Genomic DNA, 25,065 nt, shown 5'->3' on the forward strand with positions numbered 1-25,065 from the left:
ATAGTTTCGCCTATGAAATTCAACCTTATCTTGGGTTCGGACTTTTTGTCTAAGTATAAGGCTACTATTGACTACTCTGCCAACACCATTCATCTATGTAGGATTGGGTCTGTAGAGTTGCAGCTGGTGGATGGTGAAGACTTTAGGATTCAAGGGGTTGATTTACCCTATACCCAAGTCGATGGTGTGATTGACAACGCCGCCCCAGCCGACCAGGTATTGAGAGAAGAGGGTGATCCCGAGGAAGAAGAGGGACCCGTGTCAGAAGAAGAAGGAGATCCCGATGAAGAGGGACCCATTGAGGAAATTTTACATGACAAAGGGCCCGATTTTCTCACTTATATCTCCAGTGTAACTGAAGCGCCAGATCACCACCCTGACATAGCAGCGGCAGAGGAAGAAATCTATCAGGCTTATTCGGACGTTTTTGATGAAAAGCCTGGAGAAATTATGAATATTTTAAGCACCACTTCAACGTCAAGGATACTTCGCCTTATAAGCGCAAACCATATCCAGTGCCCGAGAAGTACATGGAAGAAACCAGGACACTGATTCGCCAGATGGAGGCTGATGGAATTATTTCCAAGTGCGTCACGCCTTATATTAATCCGCTCACCATAGTAAGGAAACCCGATGGTAAGCTTCGTTTGTGTTTGGACGCTCGTGCCTTAAATGACCGACTGATCCTTGAATATGACCACTCTCCTCCGCTTAAAGATGTCATTAAGCGATTTTATGGAAAGAAGTATTTTTCAGGCATGGATATGACATCATCCTACTTCCATATTGTACTGGATGAACATAGCCAGCTCTTCACTGGATTTATCTTCGACAATATTACCTATGTCTTCAACCGGCTGCCCTTGGGCATTAAGAACTCGGGAGCCGTTCTAATAAGAGTATTGGAAAACCAGTTGTCTGATGAAGTGAAAGCCATCGCCACTATTTATGTCGACGATATCTTGATAGCATCTGATACATGGGAGCAGTATTTGGAAGATGTACACACTGTACTTAAGGAATTAAGGGAAAAGAACTTCAAAATTAATTTGAAGAAGAGTCAATTTTTCAAGACGGAAGTTCCTTTTCTTGGGCACGTGATTAGCGGAGAGGGCATCCGCCCAAATCCTGCTAAAATTCAATGTATTACAGATTTTCCTAGACCTTGCAGGTTTAAGCAAGTGCGGCAATTCCTGGGACTTTGCCAATTCTTTTCGCAACATTGCCCTCAGTACACTGAAACCGTAGCGCCTCTCCAGGAATTACTGAAGAAAGACAATCGCTGGAAGTGGACTACTGAGTGTGAGCAGTCTCTCATTGCTACTAAAAGGATGATCAAAAATAATGTGAAGCTCTGCTATCCTAACTACGAATGGCCCTTCCATATTGAATGTGACGCCAGTAAGACAGGAATTGGAGCCGTTCTCTATCAAGTCGACCCTAATAGGCCCGATGTCAAGTTGTTCATTTCATTTGTGAGTCGTAAGCTTAGGGCTCATGAAAAGTCATACACCATTACGGAGCTAGAAGCCCTAGCGATTGTGTACTCACTTTTGTATTGGAAAAAAGTTGTCTTTGGATTTCCAATCACGGTTTACACTGACCACAAGGCTCTTACCTTCATTCTGTCCTCCGACCTTACGAGTGAACGAGTCACCAGATGGGCATTATTCACCCAACAATTCAATGTCTCTATTGTGCATCGATCTGGAAAGAACAACATATTAGCCGACGCTCTCAGTAGGAATCCTTCCGATGCAGCTGTAGCTTGTCCAACTTCAGTCACTAATAGTGACGAAGATGAATTTCTGAGAAAACTTCGATATCTAGCCCAAGCCCAGCGGAGAGACCACAGGCTAAGAGAGATAATTCGTTTCTATGAAGGTTCAATTCCACAACATGATCCAGACTATGCTCGGATCGAGCAGGCAGCTCAATCTTTTTCTTGGGACAATAACCTACTCTACAAGTACATTAATACAGCCAAGACTGCCAAAAGGATTTATGCCCCGGCTAAACTTCGGGAAGCCATCATCTGGCATTGCCACATCATCACTGGACATGCTAGAGTAGACAAAGTGGCTAGTGTGATTAAGGAGAGGTTTATCTGGGAATACCTCCGTAATGACATCAGAATGACCATAAAAACCTGTGACTTGTGCCAACGGATTAAACCAAATAATTACCTCATGAGGGAGTATCCGAGGCCTATCATTCCGGAGAAGCCTCGGGAGGTGATGGTGCTCGATCTGTACGGCCTACTTCCAAAGGCGACCAGGGGTAACAAACACGTCTTAGTTATTGTTGATGTATTTTCAAAATTCACCATGTTGTTACCTATCCAGAAAGCAAACACTGGAAATATTCTAAGGAGACTACCCAACAACGTCTTTCCTGAGATGGGGAAGCCTACATTTCTGCTAACTGACCATGGAAGCCAGTTCACGTCTGCAGAATTCCAGACGGCGATAGAAGAGTTGGAGATTCATCATATAATGAATTCTATTCGTCATACCGAAGCCAACCCTGCTGAGCGATTGATGAGAGAAATTGCCAGATTCTGTCGAGTCTATTGCCAACAGGAACATTGGAGATGGATTGAAGTACTTCCAGTGATGCAGAAAATAGTCAATTCCACTGTCCATGAATCCACTGGGGATATTCCGATGTTGGTGCATCATGGGCATATTCCTCATCACCCTTGGGATGCTATTCTTCCTGCTCCGCCTGACGCAGCCATCGGTCAAAAAGCAAGAATTCCCAAGGCACTGGGAAAATTGAGACACGCTGCAGACATCAGACAGCGGAGAAATAGGAACCGAAAATTCAGACCACCCTTGCAAGTGGGAGACAAGGTGGTGATTCGCAAACCTGCGACGTCTCGTCCAGAATTGAGGATCTATGCTAAATTTTGTCCCTTGTACTTTTTTTAAAGGGCCTAACATCGAGGTCATCGGCCCCCCTTGTACTTTGGACCTTTCAAGATTTCTAGATCTTTGGACAACGGTGCTCATGAGATCACAAGATTATATGGCAACCTTGAAGGCATTTACAATGCTTCTAATCTCAAAAAATACTTCGAATAAGGTTCATTAAAGAAAATCCTCATCGTATTTTCTTTTCCCTGAGAGGGAGGGATATGTACCGGTTACCACCTGTACATAAGTATTTTTTGAGCATAAGTTACGTATATTTACCACGCGTAATGTTCCGAGAGCGCCTGGTTTGTTTACCAGCAGAGAGGACCAGCTAGCGAGTGTATGACGACTGTGAGCTGTGACGTAGCCACAGGGGCTAGCTAGACCGCCCGCTCGTCTCAACACGTGTTACCAGCCTTGACTGGTATTTTCTGGATTCCACGTCACTTGTTCTAGAGAGTTCGATGGAGAAAATTTTGAAATTTCTATAATAATGATGCTAGCGAGTCGAGCGATATGTCATCTTGTTTGGGATCACCTAAACGTCCGTTTCAAGCAAATCCATCGAGGGATTCGGGAGATATTCAATCAAACCGTATTATGACGTAGACGTCCCGAATCGAATAAAAGGAGGACCTACTGTAGCCTATTCACACAGTCTCAGCTGAGTAGTCAGCGGGGACACTCTTGCTGCTACTATCATCGTGGAACTCTGTCATTCTACAAGTGTGGGAAGACGATTCTTCCAAGTACTATAAAGTGGACTCATAAGACTACGAGTGTTGTAGAAAATTTTCTAAGTCTTCGTAATTGAACTTAGAATATTTACAAGTGTTAATTGAATGGACTTGTATTATTTACGAGTCTTCGAGACTGAAACTTTTCTAAGTGTTTGGACTTGTATTATTTACGTGTCTTCGAAGCTGGAATTTTTCTAAGTGTTCGTGAAATGGACTTGTATTATTTACATGGGTTCGAGACCCGAATTCTTCTAAGTGTTCACTAAATGGACTTGTATTATTTTCATGTGTTCGAGACCAGAACTTTTCTACGTGATCATTGAATGGACTTGTATTATTTACGAGTATTCGAGATTGGAATTTTTCTAAGTGTTCGTGAAATGGACTTGTATTATTTACGTGGAATATTTGCGACTGTTGAGGAAGTCATCCTTCTAATAGACAGTGATTGATTAACATTGCTAGTGATGAACTTTAACTTTCCAACGGCTTTAAACGAAGTTAGGATTTCACTTACATTTACTCAAAGACTTGTACATTTGCCAGTGTTGGTTTAAAAGATTTATAAATTTCGTCAGTGAATTTACTTATGTGGAAGGACTTGTGTTTCCGTCAGTGGTCAGTCAAAGACTTTATGAATTTCACCAATGATTAACTTTAAATATATTCAAACTTCCAAGTGAATGGAGTTTAGGCAAAGACTTGCACCTTCGCCAGTAATGAACTTTGAGTTTAACTATAATTTCACAAGAAGGGACTTGTATTTTTCGTTGCAAAAAGTTATTCAGGAACGAGGATTTTCCTAGTGATGAACTCTAAAATTATTAATACAACTCATATCGTTTTAGGAGTGTTGGAAATCTTGATGTACAATTATCAAGAACTCTGCTTATAAGTTGATCATCCAAGGTTTTCATGGACTCAGTGCTACTAGTGACCTTGGGAACATCAATCCTCTCAGTCTCATTGGGCTGAGGTTGTATATGACTATCTACAACATCGCCTGGATCACCGGGGTTCAACCCGGGCCTCAGAGATCGAGACATCTCTAATTGCCGTCAATCCAGACAGTCCAGCTGCCTCTGTCTGGAGTATCTGGATTCCCTGGAATCCCTGGAGTCTTCTGGAACGTTCTTCAACCAGCTTGGCTTGGTGAGCTGGAGAACCCGAGCCATACTATTGGAATACGAGGAAGACAATCCATTTCTACTTAGAGGTGATGTGCAAATTCATGACTTATTTGTATAAACTCTTGTGCAATGAGAGTCAAAGTTTTTCTGTAGATAGGACCCTACCTCCTGTACCGAGCCCTAGCTACAATTAATCCAGTTTTTCGCCTTGAGAACTATATTCATGCTACTTTAAAATTTAATCTGAGAGTCGGGCTCTTTTACTGGTACAATACAGACCAATAACCAATTTTCAAGGGTACATTGTAGATTTTACTAGAATCTTCCATTATAATTTCAAGAGTTAGATGAACTCACATCGATATGTGAAATGTGTTTCTACCAAGTGATACCCATGACTTCGATCACTAGTCACCATTAATGAAGAAAAATTTCAGTACACAGATTATTTCTGCTAGATATTACGTGACCTGACCACTCGTAAAAATCATGAATAAACTTGACAAAACAGGATTCGATATAAATAATGTACATAAAATACGTGTTTCCTAGTGTGAATGTGTGTGTATATGTAAAAACGTATATTTCTCTTGTATCATGTTGGTCCCATTTAATTTGATTTGGTCGTGCACTTGCTGCGACGCAGATTACATTCATCGTTGTGTGCTGCCTTAAGAAGTAATTTTCATGCCCTTAAGGGAAAATTTGATCAACTTAAGTCGAGGAAGACTAGAAAAGGATTTATTTTCTTCATTAGCGAGATCGAAAAGGAAAGATCGTCTCGTTATCTTACGAAGGCACTCGATTTGTAAATAAAATTTATTTAACTAGCTCACACGTGGATAACGTAAATTTCTGACACATTTATAGTTGAACTTTGAAATATTTTAAGATTAATTTGAATGGAAATGCAATACAAAGATCAGAAGTAGAAGTTCGTTAGCCGCATGCTTACTTTGAGTTATGGTGAAACCAAGTCATTAATAATTAATTGGAAAATAATTATTCTGGAATGCTAATGACGATCGTTAGGTAAATGATGCAGTGGAAAATTAATGAGAACATGATCGTGTGACAGTGAAGCTTAGGTTAATTAAATTATGAGAAATTATTAATAATAATAATAATAATAATAATCAGAATAATAATTAATTAATTTTGAGAATTTTGAAATCAATTTTCATTTTGTACTGAAGTTCATGTTGGTGTCATTGACTAATATTAAATACTGTAACTGATAAATTTATTTGAGTTCATCTTAAAACCACGTGTTGAGACTACTCTGAATTGGTAAAGCTTTGAACACATTTATTGTAAAACCCTCGTTAGCAAGACAGTTGTTTAATTATTTTATGAACCTTTATGTTAATTTTTTATTCTTCCAATCAAATATTTTGATTTGGAAAGGCAAGAGTCCTAATTTTTCTTTGATTTTCATTACAGCACAGTAGGGCTGGAGATTAAGAACACGTGTCACTCAAAATCGAGGAAGAAATACAATATTATGGAAGTTCTATGTAAAAAAAAAGAATATCATTAAGAATATTTTCATTTATTATTTGCTTATGTGAATCAATGTCAGAGTGTTGTTTTAACATTTCTTTTTATCCTGCTTGGTCATCAACCCTTAACTTCCCTTAAATGCCTCTAGAAAGTGATAGCCAACGATCGAACGGTCCACCTCGGGATCTCTCGCTCGCTGGCTGGTCTTAGCTCGGGAATAATGGGTGCAGTAGAGAAGTTTCAACTGGCGCAATATTTGAATTAGCGGCGTGGAGGTGTATCACCGGGTACAAACCTACCCCCACCAAAAAGTCCTTCCATGGGGTGACACAGAAGAAAACAAAAAAATTGTTTTAAAAAAGTCCAATTTTTACTGAGCAGTTGAAGAATTTAGAAGAGAAAAATATAACTTTTCGGTAGTCGGAGGTCTCAGAAGTTGTTTGATAAAAGTGGGATTAAATAAAATCCAGTTTTGGAATTTCTTTGTAGTAGCTTTTGATGAAAGGTCTCTATGGTTGTAGTAGTTGAATTCCAAAGGAAAACTTTAATTCTTGCAAGAAGAAAAATTTTTTTTTCTAAGTCCCCCAGATGTTGATGTTGAATCCAAAAACGTAGTAATTGTGGATATAGAATGTCCATGTAGCTGAATAAGTACATTAGTTGCCGATTACTTTGACGGCAAGACTTGCCGCCGCAGCCTGTGTCCAGAGGAGGCCGCTCGGACCCCTTTAGTACCCTGAGATACCGCTCTCCCGCACTATGAGAGGGGTAGTCGTGCTGCACGCCGCAGATGCGACGTTTGTTTACAGTCCACAAGTAGCTTGCGGGTGGTGCGCCACACATCAGCCTTGGCCGGAAGGAGGGCTCCGGCGCGCCGTAACCAGGTTGACCTCGCCGGAGTGGAGTGGGCCCGTACCCCACATCAGTGGCGGTACGGCGCCGCATGGCTGCGGGGGCACTGAAACAGTAAGACCTCGGCGGCAGAATTCTTGTTGGACAGAAATGTTTTTAGGGCACTGTCTTTGTGGTTGAGGCTGAGGGGCCAGCGGCGTGGAAACTTTTATTTCATTACATTTATATTAATGCCACTGGTGTGGTTTAGCAGGAGACGGGAGCGTGGTAATGGCCATATGAAGTGGACAGCAGAGTAACTTCAAGGAAGGTTTCACAAAATTTATACAAAGCAGACTCAACCAAATGTAAAACTATAAGAGGCAGAAGGCCTTAAAATGAAACTAAAAATATAACCTTCAGGATTCTTACAAAGTTATAAAGACAAGGTTAGCACGGAAATTATACAGGTTTCACCTGCGACAGGTGAACCCTAAATATCCTCTCGGTGGCTGGATTGCTTAATAACAACGTCACCGGGGTAAGGAAATCTAAAATGATGCACGGCCCATGAAATCTGGGGGCAAGCTTGCCCGCGGGAACAAAATTATTGACCATAACCTGGTCGCCAACCTTCAGATTGGTGGGACTCCGTCCACGATCATATCTTTCCCTAACCTTTTCATGAGAAATTTTCAGATTGGCCTTGGCCTTCTTCCAAAGATCTCTAATATTATCTGGATCTATTGTCTCAGGTAGAATATCGTTAAGAGACCAAAGGTTAGAGAGCGGCGTGTTGGGAACAAACTTAAACATCAAAGAAGCTGGAGTACACTTATGAGATTCATGAACCGCCGAATTCAAAGCAAAAGCTAACCAATGCAGGGACGTGTCCCGCCTACAATGATCGTCGTCATGATAGGCAATAAGAGCCGACCTCAGATTACGATTGACCCGTTCAGCTAGAGATGGTTGAGGATAGTAAGCAGAAGTAGTTACGTGCGAGATGGCTAGATCAAAACAGAATTTACGGAAAAGATTGGAAGTGAAAGCTTTAGCATTGTCGGACACAATATATTGACACGGACCAAAAGAAGCAAAAATGGAATTTAAACAAGAAATAGTGGACTGAGCGGTAGCCAGCATATTCGGAAATAACCAAGAAAATCTAGTAAAGCCATCTACACACACAAGGATGAACTTGTTGGCATTCCCCTTTGACTGGGGGAAGGGTCCTACGTAGTCGATGTAAAGACGTTCCATGGGGCGCGACGCTTGATGAGAAGACAAAAGCCCTTGCTTAGTGGACATGGAGGGTTTACTAAGCCAACAAGATTTACAAGATTTTACCAATTCACGGATTTCTCCGTCCATACCCTTCCAGATGAACATTTCACGGATCTTTTCACGGGTTTAAGGATGCCTAAATGGCCCCCTAGTGGGGTCTGATGATAGTACTTGAAGATCATAGGTACAAGAACAGCTGGAACTACAACTTTCATCATCTTATCATGCCTCGAAGGGCAACATAAAACACCATTCCTCAGTACATAAGGGACGACGTGTTCCCCAGAAGAAAGGGTTTCCATTATCGGAGCCAGCGTCGGATCTTCACGTTGATATTTTTCAATATCCCTAAAGAGCATGGGGAATTTGTTAGAATGGCCTTTACCTCAGGAGGCATGGACTCGGGAGGTGAAGAACTATCAACCTGTTCAGGGATCTCTACCTCATTAGAAAACATACGGCTTAGTCCGTCTGCCACAACATTTTCAGTACCTCTTATATGCCTAACATCAAATTGGAAGGCCGAAATTCGGATGGCCCACCGGGCTATACGACCAGTACGACGCGTCCTACCTATTACCCAACTTAAGGCTTGGTTATCAGTCTCCAAGTCGAACTTGACATGTTCCAGATAAAGACGGAATTTTCTAGCGCAAACAAGACAGCCAAACCCTCAAGTTCATAGTTGGAATACTTGGCTCCTTGAGACGAAAGAGTCCTAGATGCATAGGCGAAGGGTCGCCTCCCTAGTTCGGTCTCTTGAAAAAGGACCGCAGCCACTGCCGACGACGACGCGTCGGTTTGGACGCTGAATTTCTTCGAGAAATTAGGCATGGCGGGAACAGGGGAATTACACAGAGCTAATTTGAGATCGTCAAAAGCGGCTTGTTGAGAAGGCCCCCACTCAAATTTGACGCCTTTCCTACGAAGTAAGTTCAAGGGCGCCGCTCTATTGGCGAAATTTGGAATAAATTTCCTGAAGAAATTCACCATACCAATGAATCTAGCAATCCCCTTGATGTCATTGGGAGGTTTGAAATCACGGATGGCCTGTGTTCTAGAATGATCTACTGCGACAACATCGGGCGACACAATATGCCCTAGAAATGACATGGAGGGCTTAGCGAATGCGACCTTGGACAACTTCACCGTTAACCCTGCCTTACAAAGGCGACTTAGGACCTCTTTCAGATGATCAAGGTGTTCTTCAAAAGTCTCAGAAAATACGACGATATCATCCAGGTAATGATACAAGTACTCAAATTTGATGTCGGAGAAGACCCTGTCTAGCAGTCTCGTAAACACAGCTGCTCCCGTGGGGAGCCCGAAAGGCACGCGGTTGTATTCAAACAAATTCCAATCAGTGGCGAAAGCAGTCAGGTGTTTAGATTCCTCTGCTAACGGTATCTGATTATAAGCCCGGTTAAGATCTAAGATGGTAAAGAACTTAGCCTTACGAAACCATGAAAAACAAGAGTGAAGGTCTGGAAGGGGCACAGATTGTAACAAGACCTTCCGATTGAGAGCCCTATAATCAATCACAGGCCTGAAGCCACCTTGGGGTTTCGGGACTAGAAAAATAGGCGAAGAATACGCCGACTTAGAGGGGCGAATAATACCATTTTTTAGCATCTGATCTATGATTTCTTTCAATGCCTTCATTTTAGGTGAAGATAGCCTATAAGGTGGAAAACGGACAGGAATCGAATCCGTAACCTCGATCTTGTATTCGATAAGGTCAGTGACACCAAGAGTATCAGAGAAAACCTGTGGAAACGACTGACACAACTTACGAATACTATCAGCCTTCTCCTCAGGTAGATGTCTAAGATCTAACAACATCTCATCCTGGGTAGGCGAAATAGATGAACATGTTAGAGAACTACATTTTAACAAAGGGATTTTGGAATTACTATCAAATTTGAAAGTGCACGACTTGCTCTGAAGGTCGAGCACTAGACCGGTGTGAGACATGAAATCAGCTCCCAATATAATGGGGCAAGACAAGTGCTTAGCCACAAACAGTTTTATTTTCCAAGTGAATTTCAAAATGCGGATCTTTGCATACAGAGAACCTAAAATTTCTAATGGAGAAGAGTTGGCCGAAACATATTGAACCGAAGACGAAGAAAAATCAGGAAGTTTACAAATATATTTTAATTTGGAATACCATTCAGCCGAAATAATTGAACAAACACTGCCTGAATCTAAAAGAGCAGTTACGGGCTCATTATTCAATTCAATTTTGAGAAATGGAACAGGTGCGGGGGTATCCACCGCGATCCTAAGAACTTCTTTGGGACATTCAAAAGATAATATAGAACATTTCAGACTTTTCTCTGAATTTTCGTCGGATTTAACCTGGGCTGAGCCTTGAATCTGCCGACTCAGCCGGAGCCACTAGTCACTTATGGATGTTGGTGGATGTTGCACACGAAGTAGAGCAGGAGGGGGTGCTATTAGCATTAGGGCAGTTCTTGGCGATATGTGAGAAAGCGCCACATTTAAAACAGCCTTGTGATGACCCTGCTCCATTCCTGGTCCCACTAGATTTAATTAATGGACACTTGTTCCGAAGATGGTCAGGCGACCCATAAGCATAACATTTACGGGCAGTGAAGGTTCGTCGAGGTGGGGGCCGAAAATTACTAGAGGATGGAGGGGATTCTTTCGCGACACGCAAGGTATCGGCGTATCTAACTCCTTCCGCTGAGACAGCCAATGCTTCTAGCTCGGAAAAGGTTTGCGGGCGTGCCGCAAAACACAAATATGACCTGTAGGATGGTGATATTCCTTCCACAATAGCATGAACAATTTGGTCTTCTGGAAAATGAAGAGCAAACACCCTGGTATAGAATTTAATTTCTTGTATGGAATCAGCAAGATTTTCATCCAGTCTCTGTACTCGATAATAGAACTTCTGAATCAGAGATGACCTCGCACGAGCAGGAATGAAATATGCGAGACGGTGTGCATGAAAGTCTTCAATCGATGACTGTTCAGATATTGCCCTAACAATTTTGTCCGAGAGGACACCTATGGCATACGGATATATAATTTGAAGAATTTGTGAAGCAGAGAGGGAAAACACTAGAGCATGATCCTGGAACTCGACCAAAAATTAAAAAATGAAATTACATCACTGGTAGAGTTGACCGAAAACTTAGAAATACCCCTAAGTAACATGGCTAATGGATGAGGCAAACTACTGAACCCAGGTGACATAGTAAGTAACTGCCTAGGGGGTGACGGAGGCTCGGACGGAGCGTTATTCAAAAAGAAGGGCGGCATTGAGGGCCGACGATCAGGCTCGGTGTCTAGTGGGGCAGTGGTTTTTCGAGTAACCGCTGATGTTCCATTTTCTTCCCCTTTGGAAGAAGTTTCCTCGCTAACCATGTTTACCCCTAGGGGCGGATCGGTTTTGGGAGTCATTACCCCAGTTAGCAACTGGCTAACTTTACTGGACAATTTAGAAATGTTTTCAATAAGAGCACTAGCCTCCTTTCCCTGAACGTCACTCAACTTAAGAGACAATAAATCATTAAGTCTATTATAAAAATGGAATAGTCTAGCTTGCACACGTTTAAGTTGGTTAGGGAATGGATTCCCCTCCTCAAAAAAACAAACTACAGACGCTAGCTCAGTTATATTTTCAGTGATCGTGGAGAGAGCGTCATCGATCTCTGTCTCTCCCAAAGTTGGGGTAGTAATAGGCAAATCAAGGGAATCCTTAAGTTTATTGGTATCTACTGCAAACGTGCCTCCAGATTGTACATTTATAATTGTTAATTCATAGATCAATTACTCCTTGCGCAAATAGCCGGGATGGAGGACGTCGCGAGGGCCGGACATGTCGACAGAAAATTTTAGAAAACAAAAAATTCCAGCAACTGAGAAAATTGCTAGAGTTCAAAACAAAGCAAGTCAAAAGGGGCAATTTGAGACCCATTCAACCACGCTCTGCTACCACTTGTTACGGAGATATCCGTGGTAGTTAGAGGTGAAAGAAAGTGCGGGCGGGAATAGATCTCAACTACAAAATTAAAGTTAATTTAAAACTTTAACAAAGGTTATATTTTCAAAACTTAACAATGATGACATAGAATTTGTAAACTTAACAAGTCAACAACAAGCCAAAAACAGGTACAAAGAAATCGCAAGATGTAGGGGGTTATTACAAGATCTGGGCTTCGAGCCCCAAATATAATTTCTGAGCTCTCAGCTCACAATAACAAGATACCAAAGGGCAAAACACCCTTAATTACATGGAGCATTAGCTCCCAACTTTACATCTCAAGCCTCTCTAAGACACTTTTAACACAACACTATAAAGAGCTGTCCCGCTCTCGATCTTTCAAGCCTATAAAGGCAATAACGGACTCTTACACAACCTGCCATCAAGGCATAATAAAGAAACAGGGGTATATCGTACCCAATCTACTAGGCCTTCGCAGGAAGGAAAACAAACGGGTTAAGTAAGTGGTCCAAAATACAAAATTGAATGGAGGCGATTACTTGCACTCCTACACGAAGTTTTGTCTAAAATCTATGTGGCGCTAGGCCGATCATACAGGGGCTAATCCCAAGCTGGGGAGGTGACACGTATGAAAAAACTTTACCACATTAAAGAAGAGAAGAACGGTTATGAAAACGTAGGCACCTCCTTTTCCAAAAATGAAGGGGAGTTCGAGAAGGTGAAGCACTCTCTATCCCCGCTTTACAGATTTGTAATTTATAGATAGACAGAAAAGAATGTACATTTTAAAAAGGTAGGTTTCATACTAAAGGTTTCGAACCCTCCCCGAGAGTTAACCTGCTGAGCTAGCAAGAAATGAAGATGTTAACAGGCCATTACCTTGTAGATGAACTGCTGCTTGAAGAAAGAGGCGCTTCCCGCCGCCTGCTACATATTCACACACTAAGAGAGATGTTACTGAAGTGGCCCCGTGACAAGAAAATCAGCAGTTTTTATACCCTCGTGGAGAATTCGAAACCTTTCATGAATGATAACAACCCGCCCACAAACTTTTATTGGCCAACAGCAAAAACAAATACACAAGACTAGGAAGAAACACCTTATTGGTGGAAAAGTAATTACGTAAATTCATGATTGGTTACATTCAAAACGGGCTGAAAGAAAGGATTTATATTGCCAACCCACAAACCACAGAACAAAATTTAGTAATTAAATAAAACTTAGGAATACAATATTTCTTCAAGAAAGTTCATACCATTGCACCAGAGTGTGTTACCATAGTTTTGGGTAGCGACATCTGTTAGAGAATGTTCAAACTTCTTGATACGGAGCAAACAAACACAAATCAAAATAGACACAGTTCAGAACACTTCAAAATTACCAAATTTACAGTAGTGACATCTTCCGAGTCCGCCTCTGTGGTGTAGTGGTTAGCGTGATTAGCTGCCACACCCGGAGGTCCGGGTTCGATTCCCGGCTCTGCCACGAAATTTGAAAAGTGGTATGAGGGCTGGAACGGGGTCCACTCAGCCTCGGGAGGTCAACTGAGTAGAGGTGGGTTCGATTCCCACCTCAGCCATCCTCGAAGTGGTTTTCCGTGGTTTTCCACTTCTCCCCCGACCAAGAGTCTGAAGCTCCAGGACACTGCCCTTGAGGCGGTAGAGGTGGGATCCCGAACCTGGAGGGTAAACAGATGATGATGATGATGATATCTTCCGAGAAACCGTTGAGTTAATACAGTTTGTTAAAGTTCAGGCTTTCTCCTGTAGAGAAGTTTCAACTGGCGCAATATTTGAATTAGCGGCGTGGAGGTGTACCACCCGGTACACGGAACATGTAAGACGATCATGTATTCGATGAGAGCGATAGCCTCGCCCAGCGTGGGGCTCGAACCCACGACCCTGAGATGAAGAGTCTCATGCTCTACCGACTGAGCTAGCCGGGCTGTGCAATGTCAGAGAACTGATTATATATTCAGAAGAATGTAAGACGATTATGTATTCGATGAGTGCGAAAAACTTGCCCAGTGTGTGGCTAGAGCCCACAACACTGAGGTCAAGAGACTCACGCTCTACCGACTTAGCTAGCATGGCAATAGCAAATCGGCCTGGAGTACTTATAATGAACATGTAAGACGAAAATATATTAGACGAGAAAAACATACACGCCCAGCGTGGGGCTTGAACCCAAGACCCGGAGATTAAGAGTCTCGTGCTCTTCCGACTAAGCTAGCTGTGCTGTAGAAAATCGGTTTTGATTACTTAAATCATGTAAGCCGATCAGGTATTCGATGAGACTGAAATACTCGCGCAGCGTTGTGTTGAACTCACGACCCGGAGATTAAGAGTCTCATGCTCTACCGACTGAGCTAGCCGGGCTATGCCAGGCCAGCCTTGATTACTTATTAAGAACGTGTAAGACGATCGTGTATTCGATGAGAGCGAAAAACTCGCCTTGCGTGGGGCTCGAACCACGACCCTGTCATGATGAGTCTCATGCTCTACCGACTGAGCTAGCCGGGCGGTGTAACATAAGTCTTGATTACTTATTAAGACCATGTAAGTCGATCATGTATTAAATGAGAGCGAAAAACTCGCCCAGCGTGGGGGTCGATACCACGACCCTAAGATTAAGATTCTCAAGCTCTACCGACTGAGCTATCAGGGCTGTGGAAGATCGGTCTTGATTACTTCTTAAAAATAGGTAAGACGACCATGTATTAGACTTGAGCCAAATAGCCACCCAGCAGGGGTAGAACCCTCGCACCGTGAGATTAAGTGTCTAATGCTCTACCGACTGAGCTAGCCAGGCTATGCAGTATCAGTCTTGTTTACTTATTAAGAACGTGTAAGAGGATCATATATTCAATGAGGGCGAAAACTCGCCCAGTGTGGTGTTGATCCCACGACCCCGAGATTGAGATTCTCATGTTCTACCGACTCAGCTAGACGGAATACGTAATAACCGCATTGATTAGTTATTAAGAACGTGTAAGAGCATCATGTATTCGATGAGAGCGAAAACCTCGGCTAGCTAGGGGCTCGAACCCACAACCCTGCGATTGAGATTCTCATGCTCTACCGACTGAGCTAGCGTGGCAATAGCAAATCGGCTTGGAATACTTATAATGAACATGTAAGTCGAAAATATATTAGACGAGACAAGTATACACTCGCAGCATGGGGCTTTAACCCACGACCCGCAGATTAAGAGTCTCATGCTCTTCAGACTGAGCTAGAAGGGCTGTAGAAAGTCGGTTTTGATTACTTAAATCATGTAAGCCGATCATGTATTCGATGAGAATGAAATACTCGCCCAACGTGGTGTTGAACCCACGACCCTGACATTAACAGTCTCATGCTCTACCGATTGTGCTAGCCGGGCTGTGGAACGCCGGTCTTGATTACTTATTATGAACATGTAAGACGATCATCTATTAGATAAGAGCGAAAATTCCGCCCTGCGTGGGGCTCAATCCCACGACCCTGAAATTAAGAGTCTCACGCTCTACCGACTGTGCTAGCCGGGCTGTTCAGTGTTAGAATTGATTACTTACTAAGAACATGTAAGACGACCATGTATTCGATGAGAGCAAAAAACTCACCCAGCGTGTGGTCGAACTCACGACCCTGAAATTAAGAGCCTCACGCCGTACCGACTGCGCTAGCCGGGCTGTGGAACGCCGGTCTTGATTACTTATTATGAACATGTAAGACGATCATCTATTAGATAAGAGCGAAAATTCCGCCCTGCGTGGGGCTCAATCCCACGACCCTGAAATTAAGAGTCTCACGCTCTACCGACTGTGCTAGCCGGGCTGTTCAGTGTTAGAATTGATTACTTACTAAGAACATGTAAGTCGTCCATGTATTCGATGACAGCAAAATAGCTCACCCAGCGTGTGGTCGAACTCACGACCCCGAGATTACGAGTCTCATGCTCTACCGACTGAGCTAGCAGGGCTCCAGAACATCGGTGTTGATTATTTAAAAACATGCAAGACGATCATGTATTCGATGAGAGTGAAAAACTCGCCCAGCGTGTGTTTGAACCCACGACCCTGAGATTAAAATTCACATGCTCTACCGAATGAGCTTGCCGGGCTGTGAAAAATCGGCCTTGATTATTTCTTAAAAATATGTAAGTCTATCATGTATTAGGTGTGAGCAAAATAGCTACCCAGCATGGGGTAGGACCCGCGCACCCTGATATTAAGTGTATAATGCTCTTCCGACTGAGCTAGCCGGGCTGTGCAATGTCGGAATTGATTACTTATTACGAACATGTAGGACGATCATTTATACGATGAGAGCGAAAAACTCTCCCAGCGTATGGCCCTAACCCACGACCCCGAGATCAAAGGTCTCATGCTCTACCGACTGAGTGACCCGGGCGTCGTGATATCAGCATTGATTCATCATCATCATCATTATCTGTTTACCCTGCAGGTTCGGCTTTTCCCTCGGACTCAGCGAGGGATCCCACCTCTACCGCCGCAAGGGCAGTGTCCTGGAGCTTCAGACTCCTGCTCGGGGGATACTACAGGGGAGAATGACCTGTACCTCGCCCTGGCGGCTTCACCGTCTATGCTGAACGGGGGCCTTGTGGAGGGATGAGAAGATTGGAAGGGATAGACAAGGAAGAGGGAAGGAAGCGGCCGTGGCCTTAAGTTAGGTACCATTACGGCATTCGCCAGGAGGAGAAGTGGGAAACCACGGAAAACCACTTCAAGGATGGCTGAGGTGGGAATCGAACCCGGACCTCCAGGGGTGGCAGCTAATCACGCTAACCACTACACCACAGAAACGGGCATCGTCTTACATGCTTTTAAATAATCAACACCGGCTAGCTCAGTCGGAAGAGCATGAGACTCTTAATCTCCGGGTTGTGGGTGCAAGCCCCACTCTCTGCGTGTATGTTTCTCTCGTCTATTATATTTTGGTCTTACATATTCATTATAAGAATTCCAGGCTAATCCACTACCGCCGGGCAGGCTCAGTCGGTAGAGCATGAGAATCTTAATCTCAAGGTCGTGGGTTCAACACCACGCTGGGCGAGTATTTCATTTCATCAGCATTGATTACTTATTAAAAACATGTAAGATGATCGTGTATTCGATGAGAGCTGAAAACTCGCCCAGCGTGGGGCTCGAACCCACAACCCTGAGATTAAGAGTCTCATGCTCTACCGACTGAGCTATTCGGGCTGTGCAATGCCAGAATTGATTACTTATTCAGAAGAATGTAAGACGATCATGTATTCGATGACAGCGAAAAACATGACCAGCGTGTGGCTTGAACCAGCGACCCTGATATTAAGGGTCTCAAGCTCTACCGACTGAGCTATCCGGGCTGCATAACATCGGAATTGATTACATAATCATGTAAGACGATCAGGTATTCGATGAGAGCGAAAAACTCGCCAAGCGTGAGGCTCGAACCCACGACCCTGAGATTAAGAGGATCATGTTCTTTCGACTGAGCTAGACGGGCGGTGGAACGTAGGTCTTGACTACTTATTAAGAAATTGTAAGACTAAATGTATTACATGAGAGCGAGAAAATCGCCCAGCGTGGGGCTCGAACCCACGACCCTGAGAGTAAGAGTCTCATGCTCTACCAACAGAGCTAGCCGGGCTGTACAAAGTCAGAATTGATTACTTATTAAGAACATGTAAGACTAAATATATTAGATGTGAGCGAAAAACTCGCCCAGCGTGGGGGTCGAACCCACGACCCTGAGAGTAAGAATCGCATGTTCTACCGACTGAGCTAGCCGGGTTGTGCGGTGTCGGAATTGATTACCTATTAAGAAGATGTAAGACGACCATATATTCGATGAGAGCGAAAAACTTACCCAGCGAGTGGTTCGAACCCACGACCCAAAGATTTGGAGACTCATGCTCTACCGACTGAGCTAGCCGGGCAATAGTAAACAGCCCTGGAATACTTATAATGAACATGTAAGAAGAAAATATATTAGATGAGAGACACATACACGCCAAGCGTGGGGCTTGAACCAACGACCCAGTGATTAGGAGTCTCATGTACTACCGACTGAGCTATCAGGGCTATAGGAGATCGGCGTCGATTATTTAAAAACATGTAAGATGATCATGTATTCGATGAGAGTCATAAGCTCACCGAGAGTGGGTTTGAACCCACGACCATATGTTTGAAAGTCGCATGCTCTACCGTCTGAGCTTGGCGGGCTGTGAAAGATCGGTCTTGATTACTTCTTAAAATTATGTAAGAAGATCATGTATTAGATTTGAGCAACACAGCCACTCAGCATGGTGTAGAACCCGCGCACCCTGTGGTTAAGTGTCTAATGATCTACCGACTGAGCTAGCCAGGCCATGCAATATCAGTCTTGATTACTTATTCCGCCTCTGTGGTGTAGTGGTTAGCGTGATTAACTGCCACCCCCGGTGGTCCGGGTTCGATTCCCGGCTCTGCCACGAAATTCGAAAAGTTGTACGAGGTCTGGAACGGGGTCCACTCAACCTCGGGACGTCAACTGAGTAGAGGTGGGTTCGATTCCCACCTCAGCCATCCTGGAAGTGGTTTTACGTGGTTTCCCACTTCTCCTCCAAGCAAATGCCGGTATGGTACCTCACTTAAGGCCCCGGCCGCTCCCTTCTCTCTTCCTTGCCTGTCCCTCCACAAGGCCCCTGTTCAGTATAGCAGGTGAGGCGGCCTGGGCGAAGTACTGGTCATTCTCCCCAGTTGTATCCCCGACCACTAGTCTGAAACTCCAGGACACTGCCCTTGAGGCGGTAGAGGTGGGATCCCTCGCTGAGTCCGAGGGAAAAACCGAACCTGGAGGTAAACAGATGATGATGATGAATACTTATTAAGAACGTGGCAGACGATCATGTATTCGATGAGAGCGAAAAATTCCCCAGCGTGGGACTCGACCCCACAACCCTATATTTACGAGTGCCATACTCTACCGACTCAGCTGGCCGGGCTATGCAGTCATCATCAACAACATCTGTTTACCCTCCAGGTTCGGCTTTTCCCTCGGGCTCAGCGAGGGATCCCACCTCTACCGCCTCAAGGGCAGTGTCTTGGAGCTTCGGACTCTTGGTCTGGGGATACAACTGGGGAGAATTACCAGTACCTCGCCAGTGCGGCCTCACCTGCTATGCTGAACAGGGGCCTTGTGGAGGGATAGGAAGATTGGATGGGATAGACAAGGAAGAGGGAAGGAAGCGGCCGTGGCCTTAAGTTAGGTGCCATCCCGGCATTCGCCTGGAGGAGAAGTGGGAAACCAAGGAAAACCACTTCGAGGATGGCTGAGGTGGGAATAGAACCCACCTCTACTCAGTTGACCTCCCGAGGCTGAGTAGACCCCGTTCCAGCTCTCGTACCACTTTTCAAATTTTCGTGGCAGAGCCGGGAATCGAACCCGGACCTGCGGGGGTGGCAGCTAATCACGCTAACCACTACACCAGAGAGGTGGACCGGGCTATGCAATGCCAGCCTTAATTACTTATTAAGAACATGTTAGGCGATCATATATTCGACGAGGGCGAAAACTCGCCCAGCGTGGTGTTGAACCCACCACCCCGAGATTGAGATTCTCATGTTCCATCCACTGAGCTAGCTGGGCTACGTAATAACCGCATTGATTACTTATTATGAACGTGTAAGACCATCATGTAATCGATGAGAGCGAATAACTCGGCTAGCGTGGGGCTCGAACCCACGAGACGGATTTTAAGATTCTCATGCTCTATCGACTGAGCTAGCCGGACGGTGTAACATCGGTCTTGATTACTTATTAAGAACATGAAAGACGATCATGTATTAGATGAGAGCGAAAAACTCGCCCAGCTTGGGACTCGAACCCACGACCCTGAGAATAAGTGTCTCAGGCTGTACTGACTGTACTAGCCGGGCGGTGGAACATAGGTCTTGATTACTTATTAAGAACATGAAAGACGATCATGTATTAGATGAGAGCGAAAAACTCGCCCAGCGTGGGGGTCGAACCCACGACCCTGAGATTAATAGTTTCATGCTCTGCCGACTGAGCTAGACGGGCTGTGCGATGTCAGAATTGATTACTTATTCAGAAGAATGTAAGACGATCATGAATTCGGGGACAGCGATAAACATGACCAGCGTGTGGCTCGAACTCGCGACACTGAGTTTAAGAGTCTCATGCTCCACCGACTGAGCTAGCCGGGTTGCACAACATCGGTTTTGATTACTTAAATCATTTAAGACCCTCATGTATTCGATGAGAGCGAAAAACTTGCCAAGCGTGGGGCTCGAACCCACGACCCTGAGATTAAGAATATCATGCTTTATCGAATGAGCTTGCCGGGTTTGGAACGCATGTCTTGATTACTTATTAAGAACATGTAATACGATCATGTATTAGATGAGAGCGAAAAACTCGCCCAGCGTGGGGTTCGAACCCACGACACGGAGATTGGGAGTCTCATGCTCTACAGACTGAGCTAGCCGGACGGTGGAACATCGGTCTTGATTACTTATTAAGAACATGTATGACGATCATGTATTAAATGAGAGCGTAAATCTCCCCCCCCCCGAGTGGGGCTCGAACCCACGACCCTGTGATTACGAGTCCCATGCTCTACCGACGCAGCTGGCCGGGCTATGCAATTCGCGCCTTAATTACTTATTAAGAACAAGTAAAGCGATCATATATTCGATGACGGCGAACCCACGACCCCGAGATTGAGATTCTCATGTCCTACCGACTCAGCTGCTGCTGCTGCAGAGCTTTCATTCCCCGCCCGAAGGACGGGGCGGGCCCCCTAGATCGTGTCGCGATCTCTCGGGCCGGGAGATGTGGAGAGAACAGTGGGATGTTTGAAATGAAGAAGAGGGAAAAACGGTGTGAAAATTTGGATGACTGGCTATACGGATTGAGATTTATACAGGAGTGTCGAGAAGGAAGTTTCGTGGAAGTGTAAGGTGGTAAAGTGTTGAAGCGATGTGATAGAGGACAGTTGTGAGGTGTCGGAGATGTTCAAGGGTCGGTGGTGGTGGGAGGGAGATATTAGCAGAAGAAGGAGTTGGACGGACATAGATAGAGCGTTGGAAGGGAGGATGATCAGGCCGGGTATGGCGACGAGATGTGGAGTGGTGATATCTAGGGCGGGGAGGTGAACGAGAGGGTTCGACGGGATGACGACGGCCGTAGAGAAGTGCTCCGCTGGAGATCAGGTGGGCGACGGCTGCTGCACTGGAAAGCTGAAGTCTGATTAAATACGTCGGACCGGTGGAGTTGTAGATACGGAATGCCCTCTTGACGGGTATGGCTTGAAGGCGAAGTTGTTCTTGAATGTCGGTTGCCGGGATGAGTGGGCTTACGCCGCGGACGACGCAACTGAAGACTTCGTTTGTGGCTGATGTGTCTGACGGTGTTGGAGGTTGATGAGCGGCGGCTGCTGCTGTTGTTACGACGGACAGTGGTGGTGGTGATGTCGTGGTCGGCAAGGCAGATGTAGACAGCGTAGAAGGGCGGGTGAAGTAGCGGGGAGGAATACGTAATAGTCGAGGTGGATCAACAGGAGGTAGCGCGGGGAGAGAGGTGGATAGAAGCGGCGATGAATGGGACGACGTAACAGTTGTGATGGAAAGCGAGGAAAAGGTGTGAGCAGCGGTCGCAAAGGTAGTGGTGATGGTCGTGGTGGTGGTCGTCATGGTGGTTGGTGGTAGGGAGGCTGACATCCAACGAGGAGTCGGCCTATATGCTTTGTTGGCTCGGCGCGAGTGGAAAGTAAAGATGTGTAGCCACCCGGCCGATCAAAAATAACAGGAGTGTCTTCTGTGACGAGTTGTGGAGTTCACTTGAGGTTTACCCAGATTTGAGATCCTGGAGAGAAGATCCCGACTCAGCTGCTGCTGCTTCAATGCTTTCATTCCCCACCCTGAAGGGGTGGGGCGGGCCACCTAGAGGGTGTCGCCCTCTCTCTGGCCAAGAGATGCGGGCGGGTTGGGGAGATGTGATGGAAGAAGGAGGTGGGTAAAGGATGTGGAGAGTTAGGAGATGGGAGAGGATTTGCGTCTTGTCTAAGTGCTGGTATATAAGACTTTATTGATATTTGGTGAGTTTTACAATGCAGACTGATGGATGAGGTGATACAATTCTTAAAGATGAGTATGATGTGCCTAAGTCGGTCGGACGTAGGGTCCGGGGTAGCTATGGGAGGTTAGGAACTGGAGGGTGGTGGTGATGTTATGGAGAGATAGAATGAGGAGGCGAAGAAGGTCGTATGTTTGGAGAGGTAGAGGGATGGGTCCAGTTGGGAGAGGGAACGGAGTTTGTTGTAGATATGGGGGAACACAGGGGAGGGTTGGCTGGGGGCGGCGGTGTGAATTGATCGATGGTTGGCGGTTTCGTGGGGGTAGGGGTGGGGAGTGGGAGGGCTCTACTCGATGGCGGCGACCATAGACTTGTGCGCCGGTACTGATGAGGTGCTGGGCGTCTTCTTTACTGGGCATCTGGAGGCGCATCATGAAAGTAGGTCCATGGCTGTTGTAAATTCTGATGGCTCTAAGTACATTGACTCCAGTTTTCCGTAGTTCTTGGATTATGTTTTGCTCGGTAACTTCTGGAGATATCCCACGTAGTACACAGCTGAAGACGGCTGGTGGGGGCGTCTGTTGTTGGTTTGCTGGTGGTGAGACTGCGGCGTCCGGCGGAAATTGCAGTGGTGGGGTGGCTGGGGTCTGCTGGGATGATGACATTACTGGGGATGGGTGGGAAGTTGTGACGGTGGTGAATATGTCTGGGGAGGGGGTACAAGTTGACGGAGTTATGGTTGTGAGGGTAGTTGTTGTTGTTGTTGTTGTTGTGGGTAAGGTTGGTAGGGGCGATGGGGGCACCTGGATGATGGGGATGTGATAAGGGTCGGCTTTTATTTGGTTCAGGATGCATGGGGGGGTTGGCACCACTGCGTAGGTTTTATTATGGATGTTTGCTCCGGTGGTGAACAGGCGGCGTTGGGCTGCTTCTCCTTCTAGTTGGACTAAAACGTGAGTAGATGGTGCTGCGGTCTGACCGTCCTGTAGTCTGAAGGCGTTGAGAACTGGAACGTCGTCTGCTTGGAGGTCTTCAAATATGTGATCTTCGGGAATGTGGAGTTCCACGCCAGGGATGAGGCAGTAGGTCATGATGAGGATAGGCGACTGCCAACTAGGCGTCTGCCTGTTTGTGTTTATATTGGGCCGACTGAGTGGGCTATTAAAGATGATGGCCACCCAGCCGAAAAATTTCGGGCGTGTGTGATGTGTTTTCCCCTCTCCAACCAGAGCAGGTGTGTTCAGAGCCAGAGCCCCGACTCAGCTAGCCGGGCTACGTAATAACCGCATGGATTACTTATTAAGAACGTGTAAGACCATCATGTATTCGATGAGAGCGAAAAACTCGGCTAGCTAGGGGCTCGAACGCACGACCCTGCGATTAAGATTCTCATGCTCTACCGACAGGGCTAGCATGGCATGGCAAATCGGCCTGGAATACTTATAATGAACAAGTATGTGGAAAATATATTAGACGATACATATATACACTCCCAGCGTTGAGCTTGAACCCACGACCAGCAGATTAAGAGTCTCATGCACAACCTGGTGGTGTATTCTGAAATCACGTTGTACGTGTCAAGTCTGACGAGCCCGTACACCGTAATCCAGCACGACGTCTTATCGACGCTTAAAAAAGTGTATTGGACAGGTGGACCGAGTTGTTTCGCGGGGTTTCACCCCTAGACTTGCATATTCCTCTAATAGCACAGTACAGCTCTTCATTCTTCTGATCCAGGCTAAAATCCTCCTCAGCCACTCCTACATACTCTTCGTTCTACTGAAGTCAAGTCTCCAGGAAGTCCAGCGTTTTTTCAACACTTCGCCCGGTGTCATGTCGGAGCTCCAGGAGACGGATCGCGAACATCCTGGACCCCGCGTTATGGACGACGAATCTATTAAATCGGCCCGACCATTGGATAGCGACGATGATCACCACTCTAGCCCTGAACGTGAAGTTAAGAAACGCCGTGATGAAGCCACTCTAGCTTCTAGTTCCACTGGTTCTACATATACTCCAGCCACTTCCCAGTCCGAGCGAGCAGGCACGCCGTCCTCGGTTCTGGGCATCCAACAATTACCATCTTCGCCACCTCAGTATCAAGCTCCCTCACCTCTTCTATATATGCCTCCTAATATTCGTAGCTATGCTACGGTTGCGAAAAATCCGGCTCTTCCTTTTAATATCCGACAGCGCAGTATCATTTCTCCCACACCACAGCTTCCACCTACTTTTTACGTCATCAAACTGATTAATATTGAACCACATCTGGCCAATACCCGCTCTCTCTACCAGCTTATCTCCAGGTTTACCCCCAACATCTCTCAATACGATCTGGAGATTCAACGTACAAGAGAAGGCTTCAACCTGAAAACATTTAAGCCCTTCTACTCGCATTTCACTTCGGCGATTGGAGCCCACCAACTGGGAAAACACGCCCGGGCGAGTAATCTTACTCAGCAGCAACCAGCCCGTCGACCTGAGGCTCCCTCTCGTCCCGCCCCCGTCTTATCTGTCGTTGCTTATGGGGTCGAACGGGACTACACGGAGGATGAAGTGGCGGCCCAGCTCCAACAAGACGGTCACCAAATATATCGCGTCCTCCGCATCAGG

The 25,065-nt window shown here is 45.4% G+C and overlaps 4 non-coding genes across 4 annotated transcripts; all 4 read right to left on the bottom strand.

The window, feature by feature from the left end:
- Positions 1 to 14,257: 14,257 nt before the first annotated feature.
- TRNAK-CUU (transfer RNA lysine (anticodon CUU)) lies at positions 14,258 to 14,330 on the bottom strand. Its single transcript has one exon. It is a non-coding gene; the product is annotated as a tRNA-Lys (tRNA).
- Positions 14,331 to 17,948: 3,618 nt separating this feature from the next.
- Positions 17,949 to 18,021, bottom strand: TRNAK-CUU (transfer RNA lysine (anticodon CUU)). Its single transcript has one exon. It is a non-coding gene; the product is annotated as a tRNA-Lys (tRNA).
- A 2,342-nt stretch (positions 18,022 to 20,363) lies between these two features.
- On the bottom strand, positions 20,364 to 20,436 carry TRNAN-AUU (transfer RNA asparagine (anticodon AUU)). Its single transcript has one exon. It is a non-coding gene; the product is annotated as a tRNA-Asn (tRNA).
- Positions 20,437 to 20,794: 358 nt separating this feature from the next.
- On the bottom strand, positions 20,795 to 20,867 carry TRNAG-CCC (transfer RNA glycine (anticodon CCC)). Its single transcript has one exon. It is a non-coding gene; the product is annotated as a tRNA-Gly (tRNA).
- Positions 20,868 to 25,065: the final 4,198 nt, after the last annotated feature.

This window comes from Anabrus simplex, chromosome 7 (genome assembly GCF_040414725.1).
Source record: "Anabrus simplex isolate iqAnaSimp1 chromosome 7, ASM4041472v1, whole genome shotgun sequence".
Classification (NCBI taxonomy): domain Eukaryota; kingdom Metazoa; phylum Arthropoda; class Insecta; order Orthoptera; family Tettigoniidae; genus Anabrus; species Anabrus simplex.